Source organism: Eleutherodactylus coqui, chromosome 3, assembly GCF_035609145.1.
Source record: "Eleutherodactylus coqui strain aEleCoq1 chromosome 3, aEleCoq1.hap1, whole genome shotgun sequence".
Classification (NCBI taxonomy): domain Eukaryota; kingdom Metazoa; phylum Chordata; class Amphibia; order Anura; family Eleutherodactylidae; genus Eleutherodactylus; species Eleutherodactylus coqui.
In genome coordinates, this window is record NC_089839.1 from 82255659 (window position 1) to 82276601 (window position 20943).

The window sequence follows — 20943 nt, forward strand, 5'->3', positions numbered from 1 at the left end:
TTGTACCCTGAAATCTAACGGGTATTCCTTTTATTGTAGGCCTAGCCATGTGTCCTGCAAGTCTATTAGGGCCACAATGGGTATGTTTCTGAACACGGGACAAACAGGGGTATCCGTTTTGGGGTAAAAGTCGTCATTTATATGTGTGCTGTATAAAAAAACCTGTTTTTAAATTGACGCAATAGCCCAAAAAATGAAAATCGTAATTTTTTTCTTACTGCTTTGCTTAGATCTATTCAAAAATTGTAGGGTTAAAATACACAGTACACCTCTAGATAAATTCGATAAGGGGTCTAGTTTTCAAAATGGGGTAATTTGTGGGGGTTCTATATGGTTTTGGGCGCTCAAGAACTCTACAAGTGGGCAATGGGGCCTAAAAGGACTTCAAGCAAAATCTATGTTCTGAAAGCCACCGATTACTCCTTTCATTTTGGGCCCTGTTGTGCATGCGGACATAAGATTAGGGCCACAATGGGTATATTTCTGAAAACAGCACAAACAGGGGTATCCATTTTGGGGTGCAAGTCTTCCTTCATATGTGTGCTGTACAAAAAGAGCTGTTTTTAAAATGACAGAATTGCCAAAAAAACAAAAATCACAATTTTTTCCTTTTGCTTTGCTTGAATTTATTCAAAAATTGTAGGGTCAAAATACACAGTACACCCCTAGATAAATTCCTTAAGGGGTCTAGTTTTCAAAATGGGGTCATTTGTGGGGGTTTTCTATGGTTTTGGGCGCTCAAGAACTCTACATGTGTGCTATGGGGTTTAAAAGGACTTCAGGCTAAATTTCTGTTCTGAAAGACACTGACTACTCCTTACGTTTTGGGCCCCGTTGTGGACTCAGATATAATATTAGGGCCACAATGGGTATATTACTGAACACGGGAGAAACAGGGGTATCCATTTTGGGGTGTAAATCCTCATTTTCATGTAAACTATAGGAAAAAAATATGTCTTTAAAATGATAGATTTGCAAAAATATGAAATTTTACTTTTTCTCCTCTAAATTGAATTAATTCCTGAAAAAAAACTGTGGGGACAAAATACTCATGACACCCCTCAGTGAATAAACTAAGGGGTGTAGTTTTTAAAATGGGGTCATTTGTGGGGGTATCTATTATTTTGACACTCTCGAGCCTTTCCAATCTTGGCTTGGTGTAGGAAAACAAAGTGTTTCTCAAAATGCTAAAAAGTAATGTTAAATTTGTACGTCTCCTAAATGAATTTAAAAAAACGAAAGTTTTTCCAATGTGCGCCCAAAATAAAGTAAACGGGTGGAAATATAAATCTTAGCAAAAATTTCTATATTATGTTTGCACATATTTAAGATATTACAGTTGGAAATGTGAAAAAATTACGATTTTTTTCAAAATGTTCCCAATTTTGGCGCTTTTAATAAATAAACACAAATTCTATCGGTCTATTTTTTCCGCCTAAATGAAGTACAACATGTGGCGAAAAAACAATGTCAGAATCGCTTGGATATGCAAAACCTTTCTGGTGTTTTTCCATGTTAAAGTGATACATGTCAGATTTGCAAAATTTGGCCTGGTCATTAAGGCGCAAACAGGCTTGGTCACTAAGGGGTTAATGGATATAGGTCAGCTATAAATGCATGGTCACACAGAAGGTGGACTGGAGGAATTAAAAGAAGAACAAGGAATCTTTTTGGGAAACAGGAGCGGCTTGATACATTTTAAAGAGAGAATAAAGCATATGATTTACAATGGATAATATTGGAGGAAATATATGGCAGGGATATGGAACAGAGGGAAAGAAGCCTTCTGGATACAGAATTCAGAAACAGCCTCGCCCTAGTGGTCTGAATGAGATCTGTAATATGAAGGTGTTTTTGTAAAGAGATCAGAAATTGTATTTGATGCTAATTAATAGGAGAGAAAATTGATGTTTATGTTATAAAGTGGAGTAAAGGCATTCTGTAGTTTTAGAGAAATATGGCCGAATATAAGATTTATAATACAGAGTGTTTTCATGTGTTTAACAGATGATTATTATATCCTTTTCTGGTATGGCTATAAATGTTGGTGGAGGGCACACAATGCACATGCCTGAAGAAGGGGGAGAAACATCACTTGGTTTGTCTGTGTATCTACATTCTGCTTCTTTGTCTCCAAATCTGATCTCCTGCCCGCAGAACATGATGGACTGGAGCACGCATGGGGAAGTTGGATACTTTGTTATATGTAATACTAAGAAGTGTTTAGAAAACCAATCAAAGAGATACAAAGTGTCAGTCTGTTGTATTCACGTTCTAATATGAGTGCAAGTGTGATCACTGTCAGTACATGCCTGGTTGACTCCTTGTGACTAGTTTTTTTGTCATATTCATCAATCACATGTCCTGAGAGCAGCTCAACCCCATTTAAGTGAATGGGAATAAGCTACTATAACAGGGAAAGACGCAATACAATGTATGGAGCTGTGTCTGAAATGGGTATTATTGTATCTTGATGCCACCGAAAGGTAGGAGTGTGACAGAACTTCAATGGAGGGTTGGCCCTGTCACACCCCTACCTCCCAACTGGCTGCCAGTACCTCTGCTTTGCCCCCTGTTCCTCTGTGTTTTTTGCAGTTAGTGTTACATTATTAGCTCTACATGGTGCCATGTTACAGGGGTAACATTGCACCATGTAGAGCTAATAATGTACAGCTAACTGCAAAACTTCCCCCTAAGCCTCCAGCACAGGCTACAGTGACTACAGACGGTCCTAGGACCTTCAAGGACCTTTTGCGATCCACAAATCAGGAGGTAGGGGTGTAACAGGGCCGTCCCTCCATTAAAGGGCTGTCACACCCCTACCTTCTGGTTAGAAAAAAGAGAGGTTCCCAGCAGCACAGCATATATCCTCACATAGAGCCAGGCAAAACAGTGTGCAAAAGCCAGTCAGGAAGCCTAAACCAGAGAGGCTCCAAGGGTGCAGTCAGGAATAAGGAAATAGTGACTGGCAGCATTCAGCAATGTAGAAAAATACAAGATTTATTTCCCCATTACAAAAATTACGGCAACGTTTCGGTCGTAATAGACCTTCCTCAAGCCAATACATATCATACAAAGTGCACCATATATATAGGAAATGTGAACACCATTAACCAATGACATACAAACATGCACAGGAGTGTCTCATCACTGATTACCTCTCTCCACACGTCTCAGCTGTTATCTGGCGCATCGTTGATGATGTCATATGAGCCTCGTGTGGTGCAGAGTGTAAGCTCTCGCCTACGACCTGGAGGTTGCAAGTTCGATTCCCACATGAATCAGGCTCAAGGCCGACTCAGCCCTCCATCCTATCACAGGGAGAATATATCTATCCAATATAATATAGATGACCTTTTATCATTACTGTGATGTTCTATATCTAATAAAAAAGGGGTATATCAACAACCTACTGGTATTATCAAGTAATGTCCCCATATTCATCTAGAAAGTCATCCCTTCCAGGTCTATTCACGTTGACAAAGGCTATCTTATCTAATAATATACATTCTCACCCATAGAGTATGAATAGTCCAATGTTAACCCATTGTATAAACCAATAAAAAAGAGCAGAACACCAACTGTTAACTGCCTAGTCAAATTGTGATTTTATTGATACTATACATCACTATGCATGAATCTATATTTTTTCTTCAAGATGATGAAATAATGGACCGTCATATCTCAGACGTGTGGCGAGGGAACCAGCGAGAGACCAACAACCTGTGTAAACAAAACAAAAAGAATACAATTACACATATACCCATAAAAAATTCATTAATAAAACATATGTACAATTCATATACTGATGTGTGTAACAAGATTTACAAGAACGGCTGAAAAATGTACTCCTGATTAAGCCCTTTTGGGTGCATGGTGTCCAACTCGTATATCCATTTTAACTCACGCTTTTTTAATGAAAATTCTCTATCACCCCCCCGTGGAAGTACGGGGACATGATCAATGACCCTAAATTTGAACTGGCTGATGTTGTGTTTAGCCTCCAAAAAATGTCGCGATACAGGTAATTGTAGATTTTCCGTCCGAATTGTACTCTTGTGCTTCACCATACGTGATCTCACCTCCATAGTGGTTTCACCCACATACCCAAGGCCACATGGGCAGGTGATGAGGCAGATCACGTATGGTGAAGCACAAGTATATCTCCCCTGTATCTTGTACCTATTGCCCCTGAGAGGATGCCGAAATTCGTCACCCCTCACCAAATTGTTACAACAACTACAGGCAAGGCATGGGAAGTTCCCCTTTCTAGGGGGTTTAAAGAAACTCTGGACGGCTGATTTGTGTGAAGCAAAGTGTGAGTGGACCAGTTGGTCACCTATGTTTCTACCTCTTCTATATGCATTTATAGGCTTATTTTTAAATTCAGGTATTACAGCCCCATCTAATGTCAGCAGTGGCCAATGTTTTTTGATAATGTTACCAACGGTTCCACTAAGACTATTAAAGGTACTGACAAACGGAATCCTGTCCATTGTCTGTTTCTTTAATTTAGGTGTCAAAAGATCTTGTTGTGGTATTGCCCTAGCTCGTATGGCAGCTTTTGTGATGATTGGTGCAGGGTATCCCCTATCTAGGAACCTCCTACACATCTCATCCAATCTTAAATCAATGGTTTGATCGTGTGCTATTCTTCGCACTCGTAAAAGTTGACTCCATGGTAGTGAGTCCTTCATGGCGACCGGATGGTTGCTACTATAGAGCAATAAACTGTTCCGATCTGTCTTTTTTGTGTAAAGATCCGTTACCAATCCCATTCCTTGTCTTTTAATCAAAACGTCAAGGAATTGGATTTCCACAATGGAGTAAGACATAGTGAACTGAAGTTCTGGGTAAATAGCGTTTAAAAAGGTATGGAATTCCTGTAATGTTTGGAGCGAACCCTTCCATAAAGCAAACACGTCGTCGATGTACCGACCCCAGTACACCAACGACGCCGCATATATGGAGGTATAGATATACTTCTCCTCAAATTGGCGCACAAAAATGTTGGCGTATGTTGGCGCCACATTAGAGCCCATAGCAGTGCCCTGTCGCTGTCTGTAGTACACCCCCCCAAACAAAAAATAATTGTTGCGGAGGATGTACTCCAGCAGCGACAGGGCAAACTGCATGCACTCAGAGGACATATCCGATGCCATCAGAAATTGTCTGACGGCATCTATCCCTTTATCGTGACTGATAGAGGTGTATAGCGCAGTCACATCAAAGGTGACCAGAATAACATCTTCGGTCATATCAAACGATGCAATTTTTTTCAAAAAGTCAGATGTATCCCTGATGTGTGAATCCGCCTCATCTGCAAAACGCCTCAGGACCTTGTCTAAAAATCGTGCGATATTGCAGAAGAGTGAGTTTCTGCCTGAAACAATCGGTCTCCCAGGGGGATTCTGGGGATCCTTGTGGACCTTTGGGAGGGTGTATAAAGTGGGAACAATGGGGTGCTGGATATCAAGGAATTTCAACAGCTTTTTATCGATCAAACCTGCCCATAGTGCCTCATTCAACATTCCCCTTAATTGTAATTGAAACCGTATGGTAGGGTCCGATCGCAATTTTTCATAAACATTTTCATCATTTAATTGTCTGAACACTTCTGTTGTGTACATACTGGTATCCATCACGACTATTGCTCCACCCTTATCGGCTGGTTTAACCACAATCGCATCATCCTGCGCAAGAGAATTAAGGGCTTTCCTTTCCCTCATATTAAGGTTATTCTTAAGCCTCCTCTTGTTACCCAATGTTTTGGATCTCAGTTTTTCAATATCTTTTAATACTAATTTAGCAAATACTTCAATTTGAGGATTTGATGTAGGTGGTTGATACGTACTTTTGTTGCGAAGACCAGTTCCAACCAGGGAAAAAGACCCCGGTGTAGTGGTCTGTGCAACCGTACGTGATGGTTGTGAGGAAAATTGATTTTTAAGCCTTAAATTTCTGAATAAACGCTGTACATCAAGATTAAGATCAAACCAATTCATAGAAGTTACACAGCAAAATGATAGACCCTTGCCCAATACAGTCGTCTCATCTGATGTCAATACCCTGGAAGAAATGTTGATTACAATACCGTCACTGGTAGGTTCACAAGCTCCAACATCCACTATTTCCTGAAGTCCATCAGCGGTGGTCGTTTCGTGGATCGGGTCATCACCCCGTCGGGATCTCTTGTATGCCCTGTGATGTTTTCGTCCGCCTCGGGTTAACATTGGACTATTCATACTCTATGGGTGAGAATGTATATTATTAGATAAGATAGCCTTTGTCAACGTGAATAGACCTGGAAGGGATGACTTTCTAGATGAATATGGGGACATTACTTGATAATACCAGTAGGTTGTTGATATACCCCTTTTTTATTAGATATAGAACATCACAGTAATGATAAAAGGTCATCTATATTATATTGGATAGATATATTCTCCCTGTGATAGGATGGAGGGCTGAGTCGGCCTTGAGCCTGATTCATGTGGGAATCGAACTTGCAACCTCCAGGTCGTAGGCGAGAGCTTACACTCTGCACCACACGAGGCTCATATGACATCATCAACGATGCGCCAGATAACAGCTGAGACGTGTGGAGAGAGGTAATCAGTGATGAGACACTCCTGTGCATGTTTGTATGTCATTGGTTAATGGTGTTCACATTTCCTATATATATGGTGCACTTTGTATGATATGTATTGGCTTGAGGAAGGTCTATTACGACCGAAACGTTGCCGTAATTTTTGTAATGGGGAAATAAATCTTGTATTTTTCTACATTGCTGAATGCTGCCAGTCACTATTTCCTTATTCCTGACTGCACCCCTACCTTCTGGTGGCATCAAGATACAATAATACCTCTGAAATATACTGAAGTATCTGCAGTGCTCACTCAAGCGCTGCAGTCACTTCAAACAGCTGATTGGTGGGGGTCCAGTCTGCAGACCCCACTGATCTGATAATGATTACCTGTCCTGTGGTTGGGTTATTTTCATCTTAGTCTCAGAAAACACTTTTTAATTGCTGGCAATAGTTCTGTCAACAAGGCTTAATAAGGTAATATCCATAATGACTAGAGATGAGCGAACGTACTCGTCCGAGCTTGATATTCGTGCGAATATTAGGGTGTTCGGGATGCTCGTTACTCGTAACGAGTACCACGCGGTGTTCCGGTTACTTTCAGTTTCCTCTCTGAGACGTTAGCGCGCTTTTCTGGCCAATTGAAAGACAGGGAAGGCATTACAACTTCCCCCTGTGACGTTCAAGCCCTATACCACCCCCCTGCTGTGAGTGGCTGGGGAGATCTGATGTCACCCGAGTATAAAAATCGGCCCCTCCCGCGGCTGTCCACACATGCCTTGTGACTTAGCTGAGGGAAAGTACTTTCGTGCTGGAGCTGCTGTAGGGAGAGCGTTAGGAGTTAGTGTAGGCTTCAAGAACCCCAACGGCCCTTCTTAGGGCCACATCTACTAGTGTGCAGTACTGTGTTAGCACAGTATTTTTTTTTTTTTTTCCCAAAATTGGATCTGCAGAGCATTGCGCCCTGCAATAGGGACAGAAGTGGGGGTTAGGCAGGGAGAGTGTTAGGAGTTAGTGTAGGCTTCAAGAACCCCAACGGTCCTTTCTAGGGCCACATCTATCCGTGTGCAGTACTGTCCAGGCTGCTGTTAGCAGTGTTGCATATTTTTATTTTTTTCTCAAAACCGGCTGTGCGAGGCATTGCACCCGGCATTAATACTACAGGGATAGAATTGTGTAGGCAGGGCCAGAAGACATACATTATTCATTGAATACACGCAGTGTGGGTGTTCCTTGTAAAAAGCAGGGAAAAAATTCTATTTGGCCTGCCTCTTGCAGTACTCAGGGCTCTGTGTACGTGTGTGCTGTGCGCTGAACGTTCAGAAAAAATCAGACGCAGTCAGCTACGTTTTACCGCAGGCGTGCAGCAATTTTTTTCCTGCATGGGAAATCCCTGATCTGCTGTAGGTAGCGAATTACTTTACATCACTGCAGTTCTGGGACAAATTGGCAGGGCCACAACACAGTTATTAAACTTAGTATTCATTGAATACACGCAGTGTGGGTGTTCCTTGTAAAAAGCAGGGAAAAAATTCTATTTGGCCTGCCTCTTACAGTACTCAGGGCTCTGTGTACGTGTGTGCTGTGCGCTGAACGTTCAGAAAAAATCAGACGCAGTCAGCTACGTTTTACCGCAGGCGTGCGGCAATTTTTTTCCTGCATGGGAAATCCCTGATCTGCTGTAGGTAGCGAATTACTTTGCATCACTGCAGTTCTGGGACAAATTGGCAGGGCCACAACACAGTTATTAAACTTAGTATTCATTGAATACACGCAGTGTGGGTGTTCCTTGTAAAAAGCAGGGAAAAAATTCTATTTGGCCTGCAGGCTTGCGCCAATTTATTTCCTGGCTGTGAAATCACTGGTAATACAGCATGCTGAGGGGTAGGGGTAGGGGTAGGGCTAGAGGACGTGGACGCGGCCGAGGACGCGTAGGCCCAAGTGAGGGTGTGGGCACAGGCCGAGCTCCTGATCCAGGTGTGTCGCAGCCGACTGCTGCACGATTAGGAGAGAGGCACGTTTCTGGCGTCCCCACATTCATCGCACAATTAATGGGTCCACGCGGGAGACCTTTATTAGAAAATGAGCAGTGTGAGCAGGTCCTGTCCTGGATGGCAGAAAGTGCTTCCAGCAAGCTATCATCCACCCAGAGTTCTGCGCCGTCCAGTGCTGCAAATCCGAATCATCTGTCTGCTGCTCCTCCTTCCTCCCAGCCTCCTCACTCCACTACAATGACACATGCTCAGGAGCGGGGAAGACTCTCAGGAACTGTTCTCGGGCCCCTGCTCAGATTGGGCAGCAGTGGTTCCTCTCCCACCAGAGGAGTTTATCGTCACTGATGCCCAACCATTGGAAAGTTCCCGGGGTCCGGGGGATGAGGCTGGGGACTTCTGCCAACTGTCTCAAGACCTTTCAGTGGGTGAGGAGGACGATGACGATGAGACACAGTTGTCTTGCAGTGAGGTAGTAGTAAGGGCAGTAAGTGCGAGGGAGGAGCGCACAGAGGATTCGGAGGAAGAGCAGCTGGACGATGAGGTGACTGACCCCACCTGGTGTGCAACGCCTACTCAGGACAGGTCTTCAGAGGGGGAGGCAGCAGCAGGGCAGGTTGGAAGAGGCAGTGCGGTGTCCAGGGGTAGAGGCAGGGCCAGACTGAATAATCCACCAACTGTTTCCCAAAGCGCCCCCTCGCGCCATGCCACCCTGCAGAGGCCGAGGTGCTCAAAGGTCTGGCAGTTTTTCACAGAGACGCCTGAGGACCGACGAACAGTGGTGTGCAACCTTTGTCGCGCCAAGATCAGCCGGGGAGCCACCACCAACAGCCTCACCACCACCAGCATGCGCAGACATATAATGGCCAAGCACCCCACAAGGTGGGACGAAGGCCGTTCACCGCCTCCGGTTTGCACCGCTGCCTCTCCCCCTGTGCCCCAACCTGCCACTGAGATACAACCCCCCTCTCAGGACACAGGCACAACCGTCTCATGGCCTGCACCCACACCCTCACCTCCGCTGTCCTCGGCCCCATCCACCAATGTCTCGCACCGCACAGTCCAGCCGTCGCTAGCGCAAGTGTTGGAGCGCAAGCGCAAGTACGCCTCCACGCACCCGCACGCTCAATCGTTAACCGTCCACATCGCCAAATTTATCAGCCTTGAGATGCTGCCGTATAGGGTTGTGGAAACGGGGGCTTTCAAAGCTATGATGGCGGCGGCGGCCCCGCGCTACTCAGTTCCCAGTCGCCACTACTTTTCCCGATGTGCCGTCCCAGCCCTGCACGACCACGTCTCCCGCAACATTGTACGCGCCCTCACCAATGCGGTTAGTGGCAAGGTCCACTTAACTACGGACACGTGGACAAGCACAGGCGGGCAGGGCCACTACATCTCCCTGACGGCACATTGGGTGAATTTAGTGGAGGCTGGGACAGAGTCAGAGCCTGGGACCGCTCACGTCCTACCCACCCCCAGAATTGCGGGCCCCATCTCGGTGCTGGTATGTTCGGCGGTGTATGCTTCGTCCACTAAAGCACCCTCCTCCTCCTCCTCCTCCTCCTCCTCAACCTCTGTCTCGCAATCTAGATGTGTCAGCAGCAGCAGGACGTCGCCAGCAGTCGGTGTCGCGCGGCGTGGCAGCACAGCGGTGGGCAAGCGTCAGCAGGCCGTGCTGAAACTACTCAGCTTAGGAGATAGGAGGCACACGGCCCACGTTCTGCTGCAGGGTCTGACAGAGCAGACCGACCGTTGGCTTGCGCCGCTGAGCCTCCAACCGGGCATGGTCCTGTGTGACAACGGCCGTAACCTGGTGGCGGCTCTGCAGCTTGGCAGCCTCACGCACGTGCCATGCCTGGCCCACGTCTTTAATTTGGTGGTTCAGCGCTTTCTGAAAAGCTACCCACGCTTGTCAGACCTGCTCGTAAAGGTGCGCCGGCTCTGCGCACATTTCCGCAAGTCCCACACGGACGCTGCCACCCTGCGCACCCTGCAACATCGCTTTAATCTGCCAGTGCACCGACTGCTGTGCGACGTGCCCACACGGTGGAACTCTACGCTCCACATGTTGGCCAGGCTCTATGAGCAGCGTAGAGCTATCGTGGAATACCAACTCCAACATGGGCGGCGCAGTGGGAGTCAGCCTCCTCAATTCTTTTCAGAAGAGTGGGCCTGGTTGGCAGACATCTGCCAGGTCCTTGGAAACTTTGAGCAGTCTACCCAGGTGGTGAGCGGCGATGCTGCAATCATTAGCGTCACCATTCCTCTGCTATGCATCTTGAGAAGTTCCCTGCAAACCATAAAGGCAGCCACTTTGCGCTCGGAAACGGAGGCGGGGTAAGACAGTATGTCGCTGGATAGTCAGAGCACCCTCCTGTCTATATCTCAGCGCATTCAGGAGGAGGAGGAGCATGAGGAGCATGAGGAGGATGAGGAGGAGGGGGAAGAGACAGCTTGGCCCACTGCTGACGGTGCCCCTGCTGCTTGCCTGTCATCCTTTCAGCGTGTATGGCCTGAGGAGGATGAGGAGGAGGAGGAGGAGGATCCTGAAAGTGATCTTCCTAGTGAAGACAGCCATGTGTTGCGTACGGGTACCCTGGCACACATGGCTGACTTCATGTTAGGATGCCTTTCCCATGACCCTCACGTTGCACGCATTCTGGCCACTACGGATTACTGGGTGTACACACTGCTCGACCCACGCTATAAGGAGAACCTTCCCACTCTCATTCCCGAAGAGGAAAGGGGTTCGAGAGTGTTGCTATACCACAGGACCCTGGCGGACAAGCTGATGGTAAAATTCCCATCCGACAGCGCTAGTGGCAGAAGGCGCAGTTCCGAGGGCCAGGTAGCAGGGGAGGTGCGGAGATCGAGCAGCATGTACAGCCCAGGCAGTGCAACAGTCTTTAAGGGCCTGGACAGCTTTATGGCTCCCCACCAAGACTGTGTCACCGCTCCCCAGTCAAGGCTGAGTCGGCGGGAGCACTGTAAAAGGATGGTGAGGGAGTACGTAGCGGATCGCACGATCGTCCTCCGTGACGCCTCTGCCACCTACAACTACTGGGTGTCGAAGCTGGACACGTGGCCTGAACTCGCGCTGTATGCCCTGGAGGTGCTTGCTTGTCCTGCGGCTAGCGTCTTGTCGGAGAGGGTGTTTAGTGCGGCTGGGGGAATCATCACAGATAAGCGTACCCGCCTGTCAACCGACAGTGCCGACAGGCTAACACTCATCAAGATGAACAAAGCCTGGATTTCCCCAGACTTCTCTTCTCCACCAGCGGACAGCAGCGATACGTAAGCAATACGTAGGCTGCACCCGCGGATGGAAGCTACGTTCTCTCTCACCATCCAAAACGGGGACATTTCTGCTTCATCAATCTGTGTCTAATATTCCTCCTCCTCCTCCTGCTCCTCCTCCTGAAACCTCACGTAATCACGCTGAACGGGCAATTTTTCTTAGGGCCACAAGGCTCACTCATCTAATTTTTCGAAACAATTTTTATATGTTTCAATGCTCTTAAAAGCGTTGAAACTTTAACTTGAACCAATTTTTCGTTAAACTGGGCTGCCTCCAGGCCTAGTTACCACTTAAGCCACATTAACCAAAGCGATTAATGGGTTTCACCTGCCATCTTGGTTGGGCATGGCCAATTTTTACTGAGGTACATTAGTACTGTTGGTACACCAATTTTTGGGGGCCCTCACCTACAGTGTAATCATAGCAATTTGTATGTTCTTCGCCTGCACTCATGGTACAGAAGTGTGTGTGGGGTTGGCCTACACTTTAGCTACATAAATGTTACTTGGGCCTTGGCTATACTGCAGCTACTGAAATGGAACTAAGACTGCGCTCCCACTATACTGCTGCTTCGGAATTGTTACTGGGGCCTGTCTTGAGTGCTACTATTACTGACATGGAACGAAGACTGCGCTCCCGCTATACTGCTGCTTCGGAATTGTTACTGGGGCCTGTCTTGAGTGCTACTATTACTGACATGGAACGAAGACTGCGCTCCCGCTATACTGCTGCTTCGGAATTGTTACTGGGGCCTGTCTTGAGTGCTACTATTACTGACATGGAATGAAGACTGCGCTCCCGCTATACTGCTGCTTCGGAATTGTTACTGGGGCCTGTCTTGAGTGCTACTATTACTGACATGGAACGAAGACTGCGCTCCCGCTATACTGCTGCTTCGGAATTGTTACTGGGGCCTGTCTTGAGTGCTACTATTACTGACATGGAATGAAGACTGCGCTCCCGCTATACTGCTGCTTCGGAATTGTTACTGGGGCCTGTCTTGAGTACTACTATTACTGACATGGAACGAAGACTGCGCTCCCGCTATACTGCTGCTTCGGAATTGTTACTGGGGCCTGTCTTGAGTGCTACTATTGCTGACATGGAACGAAGACTGCGCTCCCGCTATAATGCTGCTAGTGATATGTTAGTGGGGCCTGTCCTAATGCTACGGCTGAAATGTTACGAATTCTGGGCTCTGCCTATACCGCTGCTAATGGTATGTCTCTGGGGTGTGGAAACAGAGGCTTCCCAAAGACATGATGGCGGCGAGGCCATTTCCCACCAACGCGGTTACTGTTAAGCTGCATATAACCACTGACACGTGGAGAGGACACGTAGTGCCTCAAAAACATCCCCCTCCTCCTCCAACAGGGAAAACATTCTTGGCAAATGCCTTTGCATTGGTTCGTCTGGTGCCAGTCCAAGAATTTCACCTTTACCGACACTACAAGAGAGCCCCCCCCACCATCCCCCTGCCACGGCCCACTTAATCCTGGCCACATTCCGAAAACCAACAAAATAAAACCGCGCTACTAGGTCCGCAGTCACCACCACATTACCACCAACGCGGTTACTGTTAAGGTACATATTACCAGTCTGACTGGGGCATGCAGACACCTTGACAGAATGAATAGTGTGTGGCACATAGGTTCCCCATTGCTATGCCCACGTGTGCAGCTCCTGATGGCGGTGGCACAGGATTCTATTTCTCATTGCTTCTGTACAGCATTGTGGGCTATCACCCCGCCCCTTTTAAAGAGGGTCGCTGCCTAGCCGTACCAACCCCTCTGCAGTGTGTGCCTGCGGTTCCTCCTCATGGCAGACGCACTTCTAAATAGACATGAGGGTGGTGTGGCATTAGGGCAGCTGAAGGCTGCGCAGGGACACTTTGGTGTGCGCTGTGGGGGGAGGGGGGCGGTTGGTCAGCATGTAACGCAGGAGAAGTGGCAGCGGAGTGTCATCCAGGCAGTGATTGTGCTTTGTTGTAGCTAGTGTGGTGCTTAGCAAAGGTATGCCATGCTAATGAGGGCTTTTCAGAAGTAAAAGTTTTTGGGAGTAGGGGGGCCCCACTCTTGCCGCTATTGTGGCTTAATAGTGGGACCTGTGAACTTGAGATGCAGCCCAACACGTAGCCCCTCGCCTGCCCTATCCGTTGCTGTGTCGTTCCCATCACTTTCTTGAATTGCCCAGATTTTCACACATGAAAACCTTAGCGAGCATCGGCGAAATACAAAAATGCTCGGGTCGCCCATTGACTTCAATGGGGTTCGTTATTCGAAACGAACCCTCGAGCATCGCGAAAAGTTCGTTCCGAGTAACGAGCACCCGAGCATTTTGGTGCTCGCTCATCTCTAGTAATTATCTTCCAGCAGAATGACCCTATTTCTCTATTGTTTTTGGAAACTGCTGGGGTTTTTTTTGGTTAATTCTCCAATTTTCCTCCTAAAAAAGGGCAGTTCATTAGTAAATCCCCATCTACCTCAGAATGGTGCACCTAAAAATAATTCAATTATCCAACAAAAATAAACCCCCATATGGTGCCGCTAATGCCAAAATTACAAAGTTATAGCTATAAGAACGTGGAAATGCAAATATATCAAAACTCACTGCATCATTAAAGCCCACAACAGACCAGGCCTTAAGTGGTTAACCCGGCCACCTATAGATTTCCCGTTTTATACTTCCAGTTATCATATTATCCTCTGGTCCCATTAGCTGCCAGAACTAAGTTTCTATATATGATACGTTCTTCAACAGAGATGAAGATGAGGACGGAGGAGACAAACCTATGGAACTCATCAATGACACCATCTTCAGAGGATCTGATGACATCATTGTGTAAGTACAGAATCATCTACAATGTGCTTATTTAACACAGACACCATATATCACACTATATTACAGATAGTTAATAGATGATGTGTCGAGTCAGTACATGGGACACATTCATGGCAGACGTTGATTTTCCTGAATATACATCTTATAGTAGAGAGGCTATGTCCTAGATTGTCAGCATCTTCCTTACTCTCTAACAGGATCCCAGAGGAACAAGTGGCTCCTGCATCTCAGGATGTTAAAGCATCTGATGGTGGCATGACGGAGGAAGAAGTGGAGAAATTCATGGAGCGGATGTAAGTGTATCTCACTGTAGGACCCCCGCAATACTGACTGTTACCCCAATATCTGGTGCTGATCCTCCCAGGCATGACCCCCACACTCCTCAAAATATCACACTTCACAGACAAGGGGCCATATATAACACAATAATAAAAAAGGAAATATAATACAGCCCCTATTATAAAGTTCATCCGCATTGCTCTCCTAGAAGTGGAGAGAAGCTCATAGCAGTGTCCGGCCATGATTGACAAATAATACAAAATAATCCTTCATACAATCACCAGAAAATCCTAGCTGCAATCTGATTGTTTGTTGTATAAAATTCCTTTTTTTGATGTGCTTTAGATCTTTTTATATAAATTCTCCATTTCCTGACTGTTTTATAACCTGGTTATCTAGGCCCAGCACATTATAGAGAGGGTATATTTGGTAGGTGTCCGTCTCTTCTAATATAACTGTTTTTTTATTCTCTCTTTCAGACGCAAAAATTTTAGATATAAGAAATTTTGTCCAAAGCTGGAGCCAATACCGTAAGTCTTTAAAAGTAGGATAATATTCACACTGATACAGATAATGTTCTCTAATATACCTGTTATTGGAAGTACAGTTTTTGGGGGAGTTTATTCTTCTCCTAAAAAAGGAATGACAGTTCCCCAATAAACCCCATGTACCCCGAAATGGTACAATTAAAATAAATTAATTTATCAAAAAAAAAACTTCTTATATGCATCCGCTGGTGGCAAAATTTTAAATTTATGATAAAATGAATTACTGCATCCTTTAAGCACAAAACAGGCTGGTCCTTAAGGGCTTAACCATACCACCTGTAGATTTTGCTTTTTACACTTCCAGTTATATTATTCTCTGGTTCCATTAGGTGCTTGAACTAAATTTATCTATACGTTATGTGTTGTTCAATAGAGGGGAAGACGAGGATGAGGCTGAAGATGCACAACCCACTGGACTTCCCTCTGACTCCATGACTGAAGCATCTGACTCCATCACAGTGTAAGTACAGAATCATCTACAATGTGCTTATTGTATAAATACACCATATATTCCACTACATTATAGATAATAACTGTATTATATATGTAATCATTACAGCACATGACATCATTAGTTCACGGTCCGTCATGGACGCCACACAATATAATGCTTTAGTTTGGTTTTTGGACATTCGGTTTCTCATCATGTATATTTTTGTCCAGCAGGAAAACCAGCAAAAAAATAGGAAAATGGAGAAGATTTAGCAGGTGAATACAAGACTCATTCATTCATTTTTTACATCCTACAGTTTTTCCTCTGGGGTTCATAGTAGACAGGCTTCGGTTATGTTTATATTTGTGTTGTGGATTCTGCTTTCCTTCTGTGTTATGAGAGAAGTAAGACCAAATCTCCTGGATAAAAGGTTCCATCTTACAATGGAGCTGTACGGCGCTAAACAGACCCATTGGCTATAATAAGTCTGTTCGGTTCTGTCATCCCATCCAGCATTTTACCGGACATAAAGGTTCTGCATGGAGGACTTTTATGTCCAACATTTCACGCATGATCTGTGCCGGAGTCTCCAAACAGAACCTCTACCAATGATGTTAGCAAAGCCTTATTTCCTGTCCTACATTCCCCTATGTACAGATTAGAGGAAATGGTGATCCAATGATTACTAGCCATTAAAGACTGTTACCCGTCATCTGTACAGAGAACAATGCACAGAATACACAGCTTGTGTCCCTTGACATCTCACACATGCATCAAATATGGGGAACCCATGAATGCCATCAGTAGCAGCACTTGTCTAGCACCCCAGTCTCCATTGGCCACCTGTGTAGTGCTTAGTGTATACTACTGTATACTGTGAGTTACATGCTGTGCGGGTATATGAACATATAATGACCAGATTCATGTTCAGTAGATAAAACCACATTTAGTCCTAGCAGGAAAGGATAATGGGGAGCAAGCACCCCCTGTACCCTCACATTGGTTTATTGTATTACTTGGAGTTGAAGCCTTATATATATCATCGCTTCATTGACTCTGCACATCGGCTTCTGCACCCACCAGACCCCTCGCTCGACCCTCCATCCTCCAGTATAAAGCCGATTCCCCAGTCACTACTGTTCTCTCAAGATTTGTCTTCTCTTATGAAAGTCTCACACTTGTTTTCTTTGTTATTTATTTATACAATCACCAGAAAATCCTAGCTGCAATCTGATTGTTTGTTGTATAAAATTCCTTTTTTTTTGGTCTGCTTTAGATCTTTTTATATAAATTCTCCATTTCCTGACTGTTTTATAACCTGTAAATATTATATTTATATATTTTTTTATTTCATTTCATACACAGATGGAGAAATTCAATTAAGCTCCATCATGTCTTTTACCGGTAAGTATCTTCTAGCATGATGACTTATCTCCCTAGTATTACATCTCAGGATCTTCCCTACAGAGTTAGGGTGCGGGCAGACAAGCGCATAAACGGCGCGTTTTTGCGACCAAACGTATATACGTGACCATCTGAGGCAATGGTTTCGAATGTATTCGTTGACATGGGCGATTTTACGGCGCGTAAAAACGGCAATTCGAAAAAAAACGGAACATATGCGACCGAAATACGCGCCAACGCATATTCGATCGCCGAAAAGACCGTTTGCAAAGTAGGAACAAACGAAAATACGCTTTCTAGCTCTGGTCGTGATTGGTGAAAAACGATCGCTCGGGCGATTATACGTTGCGCTCGTGCGAACGTACATATGCCTACGCTTGTCTGCCCGCACCCTTATATAGGAGTATTCCTGGGGTGAGCACTAATATGTCCTCATAAAGGGCAATCATCCCCTATAAGCTATGGGAATACTTATAGACCCCAGACGTTCACCCCCTGGTTATCTAGGCCCAGCACAGTATATAGAGGGTATATTTGGTAGGTGTCCGTCTCTTCTAATATAACTGTTTTTTTATTTTCTCTTTCAGATGCAAAAAAATTAGATATAAGAAATTTTGTCCAAAGCTGGAGCCAATACCGTGAGTCTATAAAGATAGGATTATACTCACACAGATACAAATAATGTTCTCTAATATACCTGTTATTGGAATTACAGTTTTTTTGGGAGTTTATTCGTCTCCTAAAAAAGGAATGACAGTTCCCCAATAAACCCCATGTACTCCGAAATAGTACAATTAAAATAAATTAATTTATCAAAAAAAAACTTCTTATATGCATCCGCTGGTGGCAAAAGTTTAAATTTATGACCAACTTGAAAATGATAAAATGAATTACTGCATCCTTTAAGCACAAAACAGGCCGGTCCTTAAGGGCTTAACCATACCACCTGTAGATTTTGCTTTTTACACTTCCAGTTATATTATTCTCTGGTTCCATTAGGGGCTTGAACTAAATTTATCTATACATTATGTGTTGTTCAATAGAGAGGAAGACGAGGATGAGGCTGAAGATACAGAACCCACTGGACTTCCCTCTGACTCCATCATCGTGTAAGTACAGAATCATCTACAATGTGCTTATTGTATAAATACACCATATATTCCACTACATTATAGATAATAATAACTGTATTATATATGTAATTATTACAGCACATGACATCATTAGTTCACAGTCCGTCATAGACGCCACACAATATAATGCTTTAGTTTGGTCTTTGGACATTCGGTTTCTCATCATGTATATTTTTGTCCAGCAGGAAAACCAGCAAAAAAATAGGAAAATGGAGAAGATTTAGCAGGTGAATACTACACTCATTCATTCATTCATTCATTCATTTTTTACATCCTACAGTTTTTCCTCTGGGGTTCATGGAAGAAAGGCTTCGGCTATGTTTATATTTGTGTTGTGGATTCTGCTTTCCTTCTATGTTATGAGAGCAGTAAGACCAAATCTTCTGGCCAAAAGGTTCCCTCTTTTAATGGAGCTGTACGGCACTAAACAAACCCATTGGCTATAATGAGTCTGTTTGGTTCTGTCATCCCATCCAGCATTTTACCGGACATAAAGGTTCTGCATGGAGGACTTTTCTGTCCAACATTTCACGCATGATCTGTGCCGGAGTCTCCAAACAGAATCTCTACCAATGATGTTAGCAAAGCCTTATTTCCTGTCCTACATTCCCCTATGTACAGATTAGAGGAAATGGTGATCCAATGATTACTAGCCATTAAAGACTGTTACCCGTCATCTGTACAGAGAGCAATGCACAGAATACACAGCTTGTGTCCCTTGACATCTCACACATGCATCAAATATGGGGAACCCATGAATGCCATCAGTAGCAGCACTTGTCTAGCACCCCAGTCTCCATTGGCCACCTGTATAGTGCTTAGTGTATACTACTGTATACTGTGAGTTACATGCTGTGCGGGTATATGAACATATAATGACCAGATTCATGTTCAGTAGATAAAACCACATTTAGTCCTAGCAGGAAAGGATAATGGGGAGCAAGCCCCCCCTGTACCCTCACATTGGTTTAATGTATTACTTGGAGTTGAAGCCTTATATATATCACCGCTTCATTGACTCTGCACTTCAGCTTCTGCACCCACCAGACCCCTCGCTCGACCCTCCATCCTCCAGTATAAAGCTGATTCCCCAGTCACTACCGTTCTCTCAAGATTTGTCTTGTCTTATGAAAGTCTCACACTTGTTTTCTTTGTTATTTAGAGCCTGTAGAAAGATGTTTACCTGCTGCGTCCCCAAGACACCTGAAGACTATGGATAAAGACTCTGCTTTCCCCAATCCCCCCCCCCCTTCCCTACCCTATAAATCTTTCCACAATCCCCCTCCTCTCCCCAACCCCATAACCCTCTCCCCTATCCCCTCCACTGCCACCCGCCCCCTTTCCCCCTACCCACACCCATCAGATAATCACATTTGAGATAAGGGGCGTTCATGGCAGTGAAACAATATTGAATAAATGCTCATACAGTTATTGCAGTGCCTGGCATTATTAATTTGTGTTTCCTTCTTTATTTACATTCTTCAGAGAACAGTCTTCCTGTTGCCTCCGGAGGACGGGGTTAGCAGGTGCTGATGTCCATCCCTGGGGGTTACACGAACTTTGCCCCTGAGATGGGCCCCCTTTGTCCATGACCTCTTCAGGCTTCTTCTCCGATCATCTGCTTCCTCTTTTCCCTTTAATTCTAAACTCCTTGGTTTCTTGCATTGAGCTTGGTCTTGTCATAATTTCTCCAGAACATAACAACACTTGGTCATTGTGGTTCTTGATCAGATGGCCGCAGATCTGGAATGCATTATTCCAAAATGGACCTCTGATGAGACCCAGATGAAAGGTCGGGGTTCAGTGAAATATGAAATCGTGTCCCAAAAGGGAAGAGGGAGTAGGGGAGTGACACACTGTGGAAAATTAGAAGCTATAGGACTTTTGGCCAGGGGCGAGTGAGATAAGGACCTCACAAAAAAATCCGCAGTACAGCAACTATGTCCGCCTGCAGACGGCCGAGTCAGATCCGGCTGCGAGAATTCTCGCAGCGGGACCCGACCCGAGTCCCTGCAGAGAGCAGCGCAGCTCTCACCTGCTCCCACGGCTACTGATCTGTCATGTGCCGGCTGCCAGGCAGCCGATGCATGCGCAGACCGGAACCGGTGGCCGGGGAGTGACATAGTGAAATAGAGCATCCCGCGATTTGTTTTGTGTGCGTAATTTCAAATCGCGGCCATCAGCATAGGATTGCGTATTGTAATGCAATCCCATGGAGGTGTACAGGGGGCCTTAATCAGTAAGTTGTTTAGCTTAAACACATATCTCACAGTGAGGCCGCCTGCACACGGGCGGAAATCCCGCAGCAGGATTACCTGCGGGATTTCCGCCACTGAAAGCCTGCATAGGAGTGCATTACAATACGCACTCCTATGCAGACGGCTGCGGTTTGGCCGTGTGAAATGTCGCGTGGCAAACAAACCGCGGCA

General features: G+C 45.2%; 1 long non-coding RNA gene across 1 annotated transcript; it reads right to left on the reverse strand.

Annotated features, from left to right (window-relative positions):
- Positions 1-3584: 3584 nt before the first annotated feature.
- Positions 3585-6213, reverse strand: LOC136620802 (uncharacterized). The gene is made up of 2 exons (XR_010791176.1): positions 6095-6213; positions 3585-3723 (listed from the first exon to the last, which is right to left on the reverse strand). It is a non-coding gene; the product is annotated as an uncharacterized lncRNA (long non-coding RNA).
- Positions 6214-20943: the final 14730 nt, after the last annotated feature.